Source organism: Myxine glutinosa, chromosome 4 (assembly GCF_964187855.1).
Source record: "Myxine glutinosa chromosome 4, kmMyxGlut1.1, whole genome shotgun sequence".
NCBI lineage: Eukaryota > Metazoa > Chordata > Myxini > Myxiniformes > Myxinidae > Myxine > Myxine glutinosa.
In genome coordinates, this window is record NC_136264.1 from 64,123,104 (window position 1) to 64,128,819 (window position 5,716).

Sequence of the window (5,716 nt, forward strand, 5' to 3'; positions counted from 1 at the left end):
GCAAAATTTCGCAATAGATATAATTATTTAATATTTTCCTTCAATCCAATATGGCTGCCAAACCATGTGACTTAAGATGTCATAAATTTAATATTTCAATACAAATGGGTCATATATCATGTGCATGCAATTTCAGATTTTTAGGTTAAGGAATTCGATTCAAACAAATTTGGCTGGTTTACCACTTCACCTATGTCATCACTATCATGCTTTTTTTCTCCCATTGGGAGTACTTGACAATGTGCCAAGTTTCAAATGTTTCCATTCAGCGGTTTCCAATAAATAAAATTTTAATTATTAGCTTTTAATCCAAGATGACTGCCATACCACGTGACCTACGACGTCACAATTATAATAAAAACATTCTGCATGGGTGTCACTCTTACCCTGAAAGTTTCGTCTCAATCGGACATATAGTTGCTGAGAAAAACGCGGTTTAGCCCCTACGGACGAACGGACGGACATAGGGACGGACGGACAACCCGAAAACATAATGCCTCCGGCGGCTGTCGGCCGAGGCATAAAAATAAAATCTAGATTTGGTCTTGCTTACAATGGCTGGCGATTCGGTGTCGAAGACAACATGGTGAACATTTCTTGCCACAGCATATTGCAAAACATCATAGGTATGAAGGAAAATCTGTGAAGGTGTAAGCTACAACACAAAAGAGGATGGGGTTCCGCATCATTTGGAACAGCATTCTCCATGCAGCAGTGAGATGTTATACAGAAATCATCAAAATCCAGGCTTCCACATCACCTCCTCTCCTTCATTCATTCTCCCACTTGTGGAACTGCCTTCCACAATCTGTAATCTGACTGTTCCTTTCCAGATATTCACGTTGGCAATAAAACACCACCATGTCGTCGTCCATTCCTAATCGGGGTCTTTACCTCCCTCAACCCCATACCCATCCTTCCCTCTGGCAGGTAACTGTTTGTTAATTCTCTTTCCTCATACTGGTCATTCATCCACTTCGTAGTTGCATTCAACTGTTGTGGCACTACCCGACTCAGTGTATTGCCAGCTACCCTCTATCTCATTGCTCTGCCCTGAACCTAGTTTTTGTTTTCAAAAAAAGTCAACCAATCATCTCCTCGTTCAAACCATTTTTTCAACATGCTTGTGACATATTGGAAATAAAACAGCCACACTATTTAGTGCAACCCTGGATGTTGCAGAATCTCCAAGATGTTGTTATTCAAAGCCCGGCTTCCATAATCTGTAGAATGTTTAATTAGTGTAATGTAAAGGCATCATCAATGTAATTGTGCATTGTTGCAGAAATGGCTTCTCAGGGGCTAATAATGCATAGACTGGGATAGTTATTTCCCGTAGTTCATGTTTTAGTGCAAGTGTGAAGTAAAATAAGCTAATAGGAATATGCGTCAATAATCGTTTAGATAACATGATATCTCCCCTCCAAATGTTTGTGCTTAAAACCGCTTTTCCCTAAACCCCCTTTTTATTATTTTATTCTCAGTAAATCTGCCTTTTATATAATATCTAAGATAGTGGCCTTGCAGGCCAACCGAAGTGCAAGTTCAGGAGAACTCATATCGGACCTCAAACCTTTGAGACGGAACAAGAAACTTGGTAGTGGAACCTCGGCTTGAGTGGCACCTGAATGGCCAATGCGCGCAGAGTGGACAGAGCTTGACGATGTCACGGGGTGGGGAGCCAGCCGAGGTGATAAAAGGGGCTGGATAACAGTCCAAAATAGCAATAGTTGCAGTTTAGTTCGTAGTCTGGCTGGAGAGTACAGTTCCCTCAAATCTGGGGTGCAGTACAGAGAAGGGCAGACCAGATGAGCTAATTGGGCAGACCACGCTGGACCACCCAGGCTGCGCACCAAGCATCTTCTTTTTTTTTTTAATACTAAGCCGAGGCTCATATAAGAGATAGCACATATCTATATAAATAAAGGAGGAGTGTCTGTGTGTGTGTGTCTGTCTGGATGTCCGCTTATAACTCAAGAACTACACATCGGAGAAAAGTTTTAGACACAGATTCGGAATCAGCATAAAATTCCGGTGGTTATAGGCTACTTTTTATTTTAATGGTTTAAAAAACCGGGCCTCATTTGTAATTGTGCATTTGACAAGTGAACATCAGGTAAAAGTTCAAACTGATCAAGACCCTGACGAAGGCGTGGCCCCATCAACGTGTCACGAAGGGAGGTGCCGGTGAACCCTCGCGACCAGTCAGGGCCGAGGCGTGTTCACCGGTAGGCGGAGCGAAGCACGCGCGGGTTGATTTGCAAGGCGCGTGATATAAGCGCCGCCGCGGACTACTTCAACGGATGAGCCAGGAAGAGAGAAGGAGTCGACCACCAAGGCAGAAAGAGATGAGCGGGAGACGAGGCAGATGAGACGAGAGCAAAGAGAGAGAGAGAGAGAGTCGATCCACTACCACGACGACACGGACCACGCTGATGATGCTGGCAAGATATTCTTCCTCGATGCTCCTGGCGGGACAGGAAAAACATTCCTCATTAATATCATCCTGGCCAAGGTTTGTCAAAAGTCGGAAATTGCTCTGGCTGTGGCCTCAAGTGGAATTGCAGCTACACTTCTTGAAGGAGGAAGGACAGCACACACAACTTTCAAACTGCCTTTGGATTTGACCAAGCAAGACACCCCAACCTGCAACATTAGCAAGAATTCAGCAAACGCCAAGATCCTTCAACAGTGCAAAATCATCACCTGGGATGAGGCTACTATGAACCACAAGCAGGCATTCGAAGCAGTGAACAGAACACTCCAAGATATTCGCAACAACAAGAAAATCATGGGTGGTGTGACAACTGTTCTGGCTGGAGACTTTCGTCAGACTCTCCCAGTCATCCAACGGGGCACAAGAGCAGATCAAGTCAAGGCCTGTATCAAGTCTTCTTATCTCCTCTGGCCACATGTGCAAAGACTTACCCTGAATACCAACATGAGAGTCCACCTTCTTGGTGACAACACTGCAGGGGCGTTCTCAAGCCAGCTTTTGAAAGTTGGCAATGGCCTATACCCTCAAGATGCATCAGAACAAATAACTCTACCATTTGGACAGTTTGTTGAAACAAAAGATGACTTGATAAAAAAGGTCTTTCCCAATATGGAGACCCAGTTCCAGGACTCATCATGGCTTGCCAAAAGAGCCATTTTGGCCCCCAAGAACAATGCTGTTCAAGAGATCAACAATTTGCTCCTCCACCAACTTCCCAGTCATGAAGGAAATTATGATTCTCTTGACAAAGTGACAGATGAAGTTCAGGCAGTAAGCTTCCCAACTGAGTTTCTCAACAGTCTTCAGCCTCAAGGACTCCCAACACACAGGTTGATTCTCAAAGTGGGAGCACCAATCATGCTTCTAAGGAATCTTGATCCACCAAAGCTGTGTAATGGAACACGATTGACAATCCAGCAAATGATGCCACATGTCCTAGAGGCAACCATCCTCTCAGGACAATACAGAGGAGAGAAAGTATTCATTCCAAGGATACCACTTATTCCACCTGACCTTCCATTCTCCTTCAAGAGGATTCAGTTCCCCATCAGGCTATGTTTTGCTATGTCCATCAACAAGGCGCAGGGGCAATCAATGAAGGTTGTAGGCCTGAACTTCACAGAACAAGTGTTTGCCCATGGCCAGCTGTACGTGGGCTGCTCGAGGGTTGGAAAACCAAGCAATCTTTATGTTTTGGCACCACGTAAGAAAACCAGAAATGTTGTATACCCAGAGGTTTTGAGAAATTGAAAATTGAAAAAACGTCATGTAGGAAATGTACTGTGATATTGCTCTAAAATATACATGTTCTTTTCATCATATATTTGTCTTATTCTTATTCAACCCGGGCGAAGCCGGGTACCTCAGCTAGTATATATATAAAGGGAGCAGGAGATAAGAGAGGGCGAGAGGGAAGCACAACAACAGTAGAGAACAGGGATATCGGGAGATCTGTGGAACACCAGTAGGACTTTCAGGAAAGAAAACAGGGAATTTGAAGGATGTGAGTTTGGGGTGGAATAATTGAGGTAGAAAAGATCATGGTTTTGGATGGGGGAAGAGATCAGATTGTGGTGAACAGCTGTTTTAAAGACCTGCAGAGAGGAGAGGGAGTGTAATCCAGAGGTGGGAAAAAAGAGGAATGAAAGAATGACGGTGAGCAGCGAGTCTTGATTTTGGAAGTTTCACCATATGGGGGTTGCTGGCAGACCTTGTGGATAGGGGTCAGTAGAAGACAGAAAGCCCACCAACCTGCCTGCGGTAAGAGAGTGAAAGGCCCTCAGAATCAGCTTCATCGCGGGAGATACCAATGATCTGAATGCTTTGGTTTCTACAGAGTGAAGCCGAGCTAGGTGGGAGGCAGAAGCGCCAGCCCAGAGGGGAGAGCAGTATTCCATTGAGCTGTGGATGTAAGCTTTGTATGTGGTGAGGAGTTCAGAAGTGCCAAGAAAGGACTTAGCACGACCGAGGATGCCCAGTCCGCAACTGATTTTGGAGGCCAGCTTGGAAATGTGGTTTTCCCAGGAAAGATCAAGGCAGATAGTGAGACCCAAAAGCTTGAGTGACAGAACTTATTTGAGAAGATTGTTGAGAAAGTAGATGGGAGGGTTGGCCAGACGGTCTTTACGGAGAGACATAGTGAAGGTGTGAGATTTGTCAAGATTGAATGACATGTTCCACTTGTTTGATTAGTTTGTGATTTTATCCAGGTCTGCAAAGAGTGAAGAGGCTGCTGCCTGCTGATCTGAGGGTTGAGATATGGAGTGGCAGAGGGTGGAGTCATCAGCAAAAAGATAGAGAGGATTTCCCAGAGAGTCGGAGAGATCATTGATGAAGAAAGGAAAAAGCACAGGGCCCAGAATACTGCCTTGGAGGACTCCATCATGGACAGGAAGAGGAGATGAAAGAATTCCATTGAGAGCCACACATTGAGTATGACAGAAGAGGAAGTCCACAAGCCATGCGTGGAGGTTACCATGGATACCATAAGTGGAGAGTTTGGTGAGCAGGGTGGGGTGCCAGACCATATTGAAGGCACGAGATATGTCAAGGGAGATAACTCTGATCTCCTGTTTGGCATTGAGGACCTCCATCCATTGTCAAGAAAGCAGAAGCAGCATGTTCAAGGTTTAATGTCATATGTCCAGAGAAGAGGAAGGATTTAATGTCAGAAGCAATGATGGATTCAATGACCTTGCTGATGATTGGGAGCAGGCTGATTGGTCTGTAGTTGCAAGGATCTGTTTCTGCACATTTTTGTGTAAACCAGTAATGTTGGTTGATTTCCAAGCAGATGGTAGATGATCTTGAGCAAAAGAGAGGGTGAAGAGAACATAGAAAGGGTGAGATGGAGCGGCAGAGCAGGATATTGGCTGATGCCATCTGGTCCAGTTGCAGAATCAGAGTCGAGGTTTGACAGAAACTTATCCACCTTGTTGGGAGAGGGAGGACACAGAGTCCAGGAGCACACGGGTGCGACTGGGTACGGTGGGCACAGTGAGATATGGGTTTGGGACACAATATTGGAAGCAAACACAGAGTTGTGGCATTCAGCCTTTTCACAGGCAGGTGTGGGGTTCCAAGCACACACCCTGATGCCCAAACAGACTGCACCAAGTATCCAATGTCTCTTATCTCTGGTCTTCTGTGGAATGCTTGAAGTCTCAAGTTGGGATACCTAAGATCCTCCCGTCTGTACGAAATCTCAGGGCGCATATA